At 35.7% G+C, this 10,700-nt stretch overlaps 1 protein-coding gene across 2 annotated transcripts in view; it reads left to right on the top strand.

The window, feature by feature from the left end:
• Nucleotides 1-10,700, top strand: part of SCFD2 (sec1 family domain containing 2) — a 438,813-nt gene that overhangs the window by 77,741 nt on the left and 350,372 nt on the right. The gene's annotated exons all lie outside the window — the stretch shown is intronic.

The following is a 10,700-nucleotide window of genomic DNA, read 5'->3' as shown; positions in this document are numbered from 1 at the left end:
GAGAGTTATTTACAAAGAGCAATCTGTTAACTTTCTGTACTTGACAGGCAGGCAGTCTAACAAATAGAACTGTCAGAAGTTGGCTTCATCTTCCTCCCTTCTCTTTTCATTCTTTTTTTTTTTTTTGGCAGTAGGGAAAAGGTCTTATTTTGTGGATTCTGAGTTGCAGAACTACTGTACCTGGAAGAAAGATCAAGGGTGTTAGACATGCTCGGTCTGTCTCCCTCAAATGTCAATTTTTACTCCAGTGTTGTTATCACTTCTTGTCTGGTAGGTTGTCTGTGTCTGTTCTTATTATTCATTCTGGAACAGTGAACTTGGACTTCAGAATTAGGAGAGCTAAACCCTGTAGAATAATCATTTTTTGTCTAGTCGGTGAAAAATTAGAGACCCCTAGAGTCCCTTTTGTTAAAAAATTTAATATTTTGCTATTTGTGATTTTATGTAAGAATTCAATAAAAGAATAACCACTTAAGATAAGCATGAGAACAGGTTTTGTTTAAAAATATAGGTTTAATAGTTGGATAAGTAAGAGTTGATTAAGTAAAAATTAGTATCTAAAAACACTTCCCTTGTCAACTCTGATGATGTGTTTATTTCCATGGCCTTTTTTTGGGCCTGTTTTTGAAACATCAGTTTCTACTTTCTGTTACATTTATTTTTCTGTTATATCTCCTTTACCAAATTGTAGGGGATATTGTCCTCATTTTGAAAATACCATAGCACTAACTTAGTGCTTTACAAATAATGGACTGTTAGTAAATGTTTGAATGCGTGCATGTATGTATGAATAAATGAATTAATTAATCTAAGGTTTTCTGGTTCAATAATAGTTGTTTGTATTTGTCAGTGAATTTGAATTTGAATGAATTTAATGTATTGTGATTTGTACCCTGGGCCTGAAGAGTATCATAAGGATATCACAACAAAACTAGTGGGTATCTTTTATAGAAAAAATAGCGTAAATAGGACTTTGATTCATGAATTTGTTCAGCATTCTTGTGTACTATAGACATTAGCCTCTACTTGTTTCCAGAGACATAAATTCTTGGCTGAAAATATGTTGCCATTTATTCATAGAAATGGATAAAGGAACAGTTATCATCAGGAGCTATCACTATTTCCTATAGAAATTTAACCCTTGTAAAGCATTTGCCAAAATGGAAAGGCCAAAAGAGTCAATTTTCTTTTTTTATAATCTCTTTTTTTGTTTTTTTTTTATTGTCCCCATTTTTTTGTTCTTTATTAATTTGTTCTTTACTTTTAGTTTACAAGATTCAGTTCCACATTCCCTTGAGTTTCAAATTTTCTCCCTCTCCCTCTTCTCCCTCTCCCTCTCCTCCCTCTCTTCTCCCCCTGATTGATGGCATGTAATCAATTATAGGATCTGCAAGTACTTTCACATTAGACATTAATCAGGTTGTAAAGAAGGATTGTAACCAATGAAATGAACAATGGGAGAGAAGAAACAAAACCAAACAAGAAAAAGAAAGAGGGCAGGTAGTTTGCTTCAGTCTGCATTCAAACTCTGTTCTTTCTAGTTCTTTCTCTTAATGTTGATATCTCTTTCCATCATGAGTCTTTTGAAGTTGTCTTATAACTTTACATTGCTGAAAAGAGTCCAGTCTATCAAAGTTGGTCATCACATATATATTGTGTCTGTAATTGTGTACAGTTTCTCCTAGTTCTGCTCTTCTCACTCAGCATCAGTTTGTATAAGTTTCTCCAGGTAAATATGAAGTCCGTCTGCTCCTCATTTCTTATAGCAAAATAATATTCCATTACATTCATATACCACAACTTGTTTAGCCATTCCCCAGCTGATGGGCATCCCCTTGATTTCCAATTCTTTGCCACCACAAAAAGAGCTGCTATAAATATTTGTATACATACAGGTCTTCTTCCCACTTCTATGATCTCTTTGTGATACAGCCCTAGAAGTGGTATTGCTGGGTCAAAGGGTATGCAGTTATTTATAGCCCATTGGGCATAGTTCCAGAGTGCTCTCCAAAATGGTTGAATCAGTTCATAATTCCACCAACAATGCATTTGTTCCAATTTGTCCACATCCTTTCCAGCATTTGTCATTTTCCTGTTTTGTCATCTTAGCCAATCTGACCGGTGAAATGTGGTACCTCAGAGTTGTTTTGATTTGCATTTCTCTAATCAATAGTGATTTAGAGCATTTTTTCATATGCTTATAGATGTCTTTAACTTCTTCCTCTGAAAACTGCCTGTTCATATCCTTTGACCATTTATCAATTGGGGAATGACTTGTATTCTTATAGATTTGTCTCATTTCTCTGTATATTTTAGAAATGAGGCCTTTATCAGTTACGCTGGTTGTAAAAATTCTTTCCCAATTTTCCACTTCCCTCCTAATCCTAGTTACATTGGCTTTGTTTGCCCAGAAGCTTTTCAATTTAATGTAATCAAGATTATCCATTTTGCATTTTATAATGCTCTCTAACTCTTGTTTGGTCATAAAGTCCTCCCTTCTCCATAAATCTGACAGGTAAACGATTCTTTGCTTTTCCAGATTGCTTACAGTATCACCCTTTATACCTAGATTGTGCACCCATTTAGACTTGATTTTGGCAAACAGTGTTAGATAATGGTCTCGGCCCAGTTTCTGCCATACTATATTCTAGTTTTCCCAGCAGTTTTTGTCAAGTAGTGAGTTCTTATCCCCAAAACTGGGGTCTTTGGGTTTATCAAACAGTAGATTATATAGTCATTGACTGTGAATGCAACTTCTACTATTTTTCTCCTTGGTTGAGGGTTATAGTTACCCATCAGTTACAGAATTCAGGCACATCTCCATTCTCTGACCAAGGATTTTATTAGCCAAGGTCCTGGGATTGTATCCAGACTTTGGATGGCCAATCATCTGGTATAAGGCTTTTCTTACAGTACTTAATTTTCCTGTGATACTGTACTTTGTTGGTGTTTATTTTACCAGTTAGACATTGGGGAAAATATCAACGTCCATGAAGGAGTCATGAGGTGCCATGAGAACTTGCAGCCACAGGTTCCATCTCAGAGAATGTTCTGGATCCTACACCAGGAGTGGGGTGGGTAGTCATTATTCTCATAAACTAAAAGACAAAATTTTAAGGTTTTTTTTTTCTGTTAGAAGACATTTCTGATGTCATGGAAGAAGTATGAAAATATAACAGCTTACAACTTGTATACACACTGCTTCTCCAGAGCATATGTATTCCATTAAATGACAGCTTTAAGGCTCATGATAGGAAATTTGGCATATGTTTATGGGCAAAATAATAAAAAAAGATATTGTAATCATTATGTCAGTATTGAATCTTAACTCTTCTTTTCTCTACCTACTCCCTCCTCTCTGAATGATATTTGTTTCCTTAAGTGGTTGTGTTGTTTAATGTAAATTTATGTGGAAGAGAAGACTGGGAATTTAAGCCACAGATTCATTGTAGTGAATTTAAAGCCAAAAGAACACTCCATATAGAATAGTCTTTCAACTAGTAACCTCTGTTATAGCCAAGATGATTTATTTATGCTGCTGTTGAATTGGCAAAGAAAGCTACAAAGAGAATGACTTAAAGTATCTAGAGTTTTAGTTACTTCTATGAAGCTTATCCATAACTTTGCCTCTTTATCCCAGCTGGAATGTTAGATCATATTTCCTGCTCCTGCCCCCCTTAAATATTGGTTTTATGAGTAAAATTTTGCATTTAATGTTTTATTCCTCAAGTTGTGGTAATATTAGAAGATATGTCACTATTTTGTTCCATGGGTCATTTTCCTTACAATTTCTCTTTGTATGTCTGTTAGGAGATAGAATGAGACTTTGGAAATCTTGACTAGTGATGTAAAACAGACAAATGTAGTGATAACCCTCGGGTTTTGGTAAATCATGATTGGAACAAAGATACAAGTGCATTTTGACCAACCTCTTTGGTGCTTTTTGTAACAGTTTGTTCAATTGCCTTCTCCTTTTCCCCTTTTCTTTTGCTAGCCTTAAGTTTTGGGATGAAGCAAATGTTTTATCTTGCTTTTTCTGTTAGACAAAAAATCCAAACATTCAAATGTGAATTCCTTGTGAAATCACATACTTTTAAAATATATCTGGCTCTGATTAAATTTAAAAGATAGAACACTTTTGAAAAATGAAAAGATATCAGAAGTGTGTTGATTTTTAAGAGTATCTGAATGAGCAATAAAATGTGATATATGTTCTAAAATATCCTAAGAGGGCTACAGCACAGACACTTTAAAAAATTAGCCTTATTGTTAAGTACCTTTGCCCATTCCAACTACTTACATTACCGTGTTTCCCCAATAATAAGACACTGTCTTATTAATTTTTTTTGGAAAGAAAAACACCAGAGGGCTTATTTTCAGGGGAGGGCTTATGTTCTCCTGCCTCAGCTCTCCTCCGCGGCACTGCTCTCAATGGTGCCAGCAAGCAAATCACTGGGGAAGAACAGGATGATGCACTCACTGCTGCAGCTCTGATTGGATGCAGCTCGGAGCGCGGTGTGCATTTCACCTGGGGGGGGGGGACGGTGCATACAGAGGGTACCGTAATGTAGCGTGTAGCGCAGGGGATCACCTTCACTACAGTAGCAATCTCAATAGGGCTTATTTTCGGGGGAGGGCTTATTTTCAGGATAGGTCTTATTATCGGGGAAACATGGTAGTCCCAATATGAATTAATTCTTGTATATTTAAGAATAAAGAATATTGTGAAGAAGGCAAATATGAATTATAATGATGTGAATCTAGGACATCTGTTCTCTGAAAATAAAGGATTTAAATAAAACATAGTAGGTCAAATGCCAGGTTGACCCCAAATCTGTTGCAGAAGAAATAATGTGGGGCTTTTGAGTCATTGAGGGGAATTATGATGACAATAATGCATTTTAATCTGTATAGTGTTTTTTTCTCATCATGCTTAAAATGCTTGATAGTAGGCCTCCTCCCTCCCCATTACAGTAGAAACATTTTTTAATTTAAGCTTTTCACATACTTATTTCTTTTTTATTTTGTGACTCAGTAATTCTTCCCCCCAAACCTTTGTTTGTTTTCCTTAGTGAGACTAACAATTTCCAAATTGTAAATTTAATTTTTGCCACTGTGAAGAAATAGAAAAATGTTAACAATACATGTAGATTTCAGCCTTGATGTTTTCCTTTCCCTTAGATAGTGAAATAAGGGAGACTCTTAAGTGTTAGATGCTTTCATTTCAAGAAAAATGATTACTCCAACCTTTTTTCAGTGCATTAAAAAAAAACTACTTCAAGAATAAAGTAAAATGTGAGGCATTGACTAGTTTTGCTAAACCTTTTCCTTCCATTTCCCTCATTAGTAATAATACAAAGCTATAGACTATTTTGTCTGTAGACTATGGGGTAGTAAAATAAAGCTTTTATTAATGCTTATTCACAGGTCCCATCATGTCCATCTCCTACTTGAAAATTTTCCTTGGTTTCGTTTTGCTTATAGGATAGAAAACAAACTCTGTATAATGGTTTTTAAGACCTTCCAAAATCCGGCTTCATCTCACCTTCCCAGCCTTATTTCACTTTGTTTTGTTTCCTTTGTTGTATATATACACAGTTTCCTCATTGTGCCCTGATTCTTTTTTCCCCATTAAATCACTGATGACTTATAAGAACTTGAATTTGTGTTCCCCATTTTCCCTTGTGGCTTTTTCTGATTCCTCTTCTCTCTTTTTCCACCCCCACCCCCCCATATCACTGAAAATGTAATAACTCCTTTCTCATTTAAGGCCTTTTCTAATTCCCTTAGCAGCTAGTGCCTCCACTCCAGAACTACCTAGTATTTATTTTGTATCAAGGCATCCCAAAAGTCTCAGTGCAGTTTTTAAGTTCTAGCTTAAAACTAGTATTTATTAAAAATTGTACTTATGTTGTAGCTATTTACATGTATACATGTCTCTCTGATAGAATGTAAGCTCCTTGAGGGCAGGGACTCTTTAATTTTTGTCCTTGTATCCCTAGTACATAGAGTACTCTGCACACACACATTGTAGGTGTCTAGTAAATACTTTTTGGTTGGTTGATAGATCTTACGATTTTGTAAGATTAAGTTTCCTTCTGTCAGTTGTAATGATCAAAAAAATGGGAAGAATGATACCAGATAGAATCATACTCCTGAAGAGTAGGTTAGCTTCATTCTATTTCATGTTATTCTTAGCTCAGAAAGGGCCCAGCTAGGAAATGCCTCCTTATCCTTGGAAGCCTTTTAATCTACACCAGTTTGGACTAATCTGTACCTCACCTTCCAGAATTGCTGGTTGGATTTATAGGTTCGTCTCAAGGTCTAAGTCTCAAGGGACTTACATTTTTATGAAACTCGAAACCACATATATTTTTGGTGGTTTTAGATTTCCCTAATCACAGTTTGCATAATGTTCAGGAGAGCTGTTTATTTTCTTTGTCTTTTAATTTTTATCTATCTGTCTGTCTGTCTGTCTGTCTATCTATCTATCTATCTATCTATCTATCTATCTAATCAATTTTATCTTCTTTGCATTGACCCAAGTATTACAGCATTGGCACTTTGTTCTGTAGTATAATAGAAAACTGACTTAGTGTCAGTTTAAATGTCTTTTATGATTGTGCTCCTCTCTTGATATGTGATTGAATGGTTTCATATAATCAGAACTTAGTTCTTGTCTCTTTTTCTTTTGCTTTTTGGGCAGTGGGGTACAGGTAAAAAAACTATTATGACACAATGCATTGTGTTTTAAAGGTATCTCAAAATATCTGATATTTATGATGTTATAAAACTGGACTTCGGTTCCCAGCAACACTTTTTTTTTTTAAATCAAGCTTTCCTGAAGAGATTGGCATCATATATCACCCTGGAAGATCCCCCTTGGCAAAGCTTCTCCATCTTCTGTATTTGTCTAATCATAGTTTGGTCAGGAAAATTTTTTTTATAAACCTGACTTATGGTTCTCCAGCTTCTAGTTAACTATATTTTCTCTCTCTTTCACCTTTTCAGAGCCAGAAAACAACTAGTTGTCATATTTTTTAAAATGTCTGAACTCTATCCCACTCCTTCCCTTTTCTTACCCCCATATAACTCAATGAATAGTAAGTAATAAGGCCAAGATTCCCAGAGAAAACCCACATTTCTGTCACTGTTATGTGAAGTGAATGTTACTGTATGTAAGTTAAAAATGGACTGAGAAAAAATTCCTAAAGATTCACTCAGACCTGATAACTTTTAGATTCTGGTCATAATGGGCTAGTGCGGTGATAACAAACTGAAACAGAAACGATCCCTGTGTGCAGCATTTTAACTTAGAAAACCACAAATTAGCATTACATTGTATTGGATTTTAAGTTATTTTGTTAAAATTTGCTGTTAAATATTTGTTAAAATATTTCCCAATTACATCATAATCTGATTCTGTCAGCTAGGAAATTTTGAGGCTCCATCGTGGCCTCAAGTTGACATTTCCAGACTGGAGCGTATCTTTGGATTGTTAATTTAAAAACCCCAAAGCAAATTAATAAAGTAAGCAACAGCCTTTTTATGCCTTGGTACCTCAAACCTTTTCCAATCTTGTCAATATAGATATTTCTTCCAGGAGTCTAGATGCACCATATGCACAATCTCCTCCAGTGAGACTCTTGTTCTTTTTTTTTTTTTAAAAAGCAATCGGGGTTAAGTAACTTGCTCAAGGTTACACAGCCAATTATTTCTGGGTGTGGTGCTGAGTGTCTGAGCCCGGGATTTGATCTCCAGGTCATCCCAGGTCATCCCGACACTGGGGCCGGTGCTCTTACTTGCTGAGCCACCTGGCCACCCCTGAAACTCTTGCTTTTGTCCTCCTACAAATGCTGCAACCTCCTGGAGCCATGCTCTGGATCTCTTGACTTTGCCAGAATGCCACTCTTCATTACTTATCTCTCCCACCTTCTACATGCCTGGCCCACCTCCTTTTCTGACCACGCATCTCTTAATGATGAAATCCTTTATATTACATTTCCTGTGTGATTGGTAATTGATCTATTTTTAGATCAATCACACCTACTTCTCCATTACCCTTTAAATGACCAGCAATTTTAGTTCTTCAGAGACTGTAGTAATCCATGACTCACAGCCATAAATGGCATCACTGGGAAAATATTGATGTTAAAAAGAGAGGCCTGTGTTTCAGGAAGAAGTTTGGGGTCACAAAAAGTACCACATGGTTTCCCAAATGCGATCTAGCCTGTTCTCATTCTCTTTCTCAGTTATGGATATGGCATGTTGACCAGCTGTAGTGTCTTGTCTGAGAGGCAGAGTGATGAAGTCGAAAGAATGCTGGAATTGGAGTCAGAAGGCCTGGATTAGTATCCCAGATCAGCCACTTACTGTGTGTAGGCCCTTGAGCAATTCACACAACCTGTTTGGGCTTCAGTTCCTCTAAGAAGGAACTCTAAGTTCCTTACACTCTAAGCCTCTGGGCCATAGGTGATAGTATATCATAGTCTGAGCAATACATCTGATTAGTTAGATTTCAGTCTCTCTGTTTCGGAAGAATAGGAATGATTTGTTCTCAAAGTGTTTGTTAGCATTAACTTGTAAATTTAACTGATCATGGAGTTTTTTCCTTGGCAATTCATTTTTGACTTGTTCACTGTCAGTTTTTAAGATTAAATTACATAGGTTATCTATTTTCCATTTTGTTAATTTGGACATTTTATTTTTTTATATTTTCTTTTCTTTTCTTTTTTTTTTTTTAAGCAATTGGGGTTAAGTAACTTGCTCAAGGTTACATGGCCAGTTATTTCTGGATGTGGTGCTGAGTGTCTGAGTCCAGGATTCGATCTCCAGGTCATCCCAACACTGGAGCCAGTGCTCTTACTTGCTGAGCCACCTGGCTGCCCCTATTTTATTATATTTTCACAAATAAATTTCACTTTAATTATCAGTTTTATTGGCATATAACTGTATGTAATAGTTTCTGATCATTTTCTTTCCTCTCTAGTCAAGGCATTGGTGGAGAGAACATTGGACTTGGTAAATGGAGGACCTGGTCTCAAATCACACTAAATATATGAACTAGTTGTCTGACCTTGGGAAAATCACTTAACCTCTCTGGGCCTCAGTTTCCACATCTGCAAAATGAGGGGAGGTTATATTCAGTGGATTCAAAGGTGTCTTTTTGCTCTAAATTTATGTTCCTTTCTGTGATTAACAAAATTTCCTTTTTCTCATTTATTTATTTTGGTAACTTGTTTCTCTCAGATTAATCAGATTTTTTGGGTTAATTTAGACTTTTTTTGTTTTCTTTATTAATTTGATTGTCTTTGATATTCAGTGCTGTTTAAATTGCTTTTATTTTTTCCAAATTTTCTCTCATACTCATTTTAAGCTTACTAATTTGTTGATTTTCTCATTTTAAAATTGCATATACAATTAGTTTTCTCACTTTTTTAGTCTTACAAGTTCAAGGGCATAAATTTATGAGGATTTAGCTTTATCCTATGACTTTTACTATTTTATCTTAAATTTTTTTTCTGTGGTTTAGATTTCAACCTACTTTTTTAGGAAGTCATTTTTAGCTTCCATTTTGATTATATCTTTTATTGATATTTTGTTAATTATTATTCTGTTGTATTTATGGTCTATAAATGTAATGTTTAATATTCCTCCCTCCCCTTTTTAATGCCCTGCGTAGTGTTCTCTAAACAGGGTAGAGTGGGGTTAGCCTTCCTCATGTACCATGTGTCTGGACATGACATGAAGGGGACCACAATGACCCTAAGAGGTGTATAATAAATTACAGAGTAAGAAGATAATGTTTATTCCACTCTTTCCACAGTAGCCAATTGTGGGTTTTGTCACCAACATAACTACATTCACCCTTCATCTATCATCACTTTTTTTTTTAATTAAATGGACCATCCCTTGACTCACTTCTTAGAGAGGCATATTCACTGAATGGGTGTTACTTTACTCTAAGTGAGAACCTAAAAGGGCATTAGCCTAAAAGGGCCAGGATCTCCCATTGCATCCTGAGCCATCTCCAGTCACCCTGATGAATATTTGGCTACTGGACCCAGATGACTCTGGAGGAGAAAGTGAGGTTGCTGACCTTGCACAGCCCTCCCTCACTCAAATCAAAGTCAACTGCAAATCATTTCATCATTTCCCAGATGTCATTCATGGTCCTCTTTGAAACCGAAGGAAAAACACAAACAATCATCACCTTCTACTCACCCACACTCCAACTCTTCTTTCTAGAAGTTCCCAGCATTTCTCCTTCTGTGCCAAGTATCCTACCCATAGGACAGTTTAACCTTTTAAAATATACATTTGTATTGATATATTTTGCTTTTAGATCACCAGCATTTCTCCCAGTACCTCTCATCCTCCCAGAACACTATCATATATAACAAATAATATTTTTAAAGATAAAGAAGAGAAAAAAATCAGGAAAACTGATTTTTAAAAATTCAGAAAGTCTGAAAAAATAGTCAGTGTTTCATACCTGCCTCTGCAATGGAATAAGGCAGGGCTGTCTTATCCCTTCTTTGAGGCCCCCTTTGCTTTTCCTTATTCTAAAATGTTGATGTTTACTTGTTTTGTGGTGGTTGTTCTTTCCATTTCTATTGTTCTAGTTATTATGTTAATTGTTTTCTTGTTTCTGCTTATGTCATTCTGAATCAGTTTATGTAAGTCTTTCCCTGGTTTTC

Source organism: Petaurus breviceps, unplaced genomic scaffold, assembly GCF_028583685.1.
Source record: "Petaurus breviceps papuanus isolate PSGF00001 unplaced genomic scaffold, PetGlider_PUasm1.0 76, whole genome shotgun sequence".
Lineage (NCBI taxonomy): Eukaryota > Metazoa > Chordata > Mammalia > Diprotodontia > Petauridae > Petaurus > Petaurus breviceps.
The sequence above is the reverse complement of the archived record's forward strand: the minus strand, read 5'-3'. Positions and strand labels throughout refer to the sequence as shown.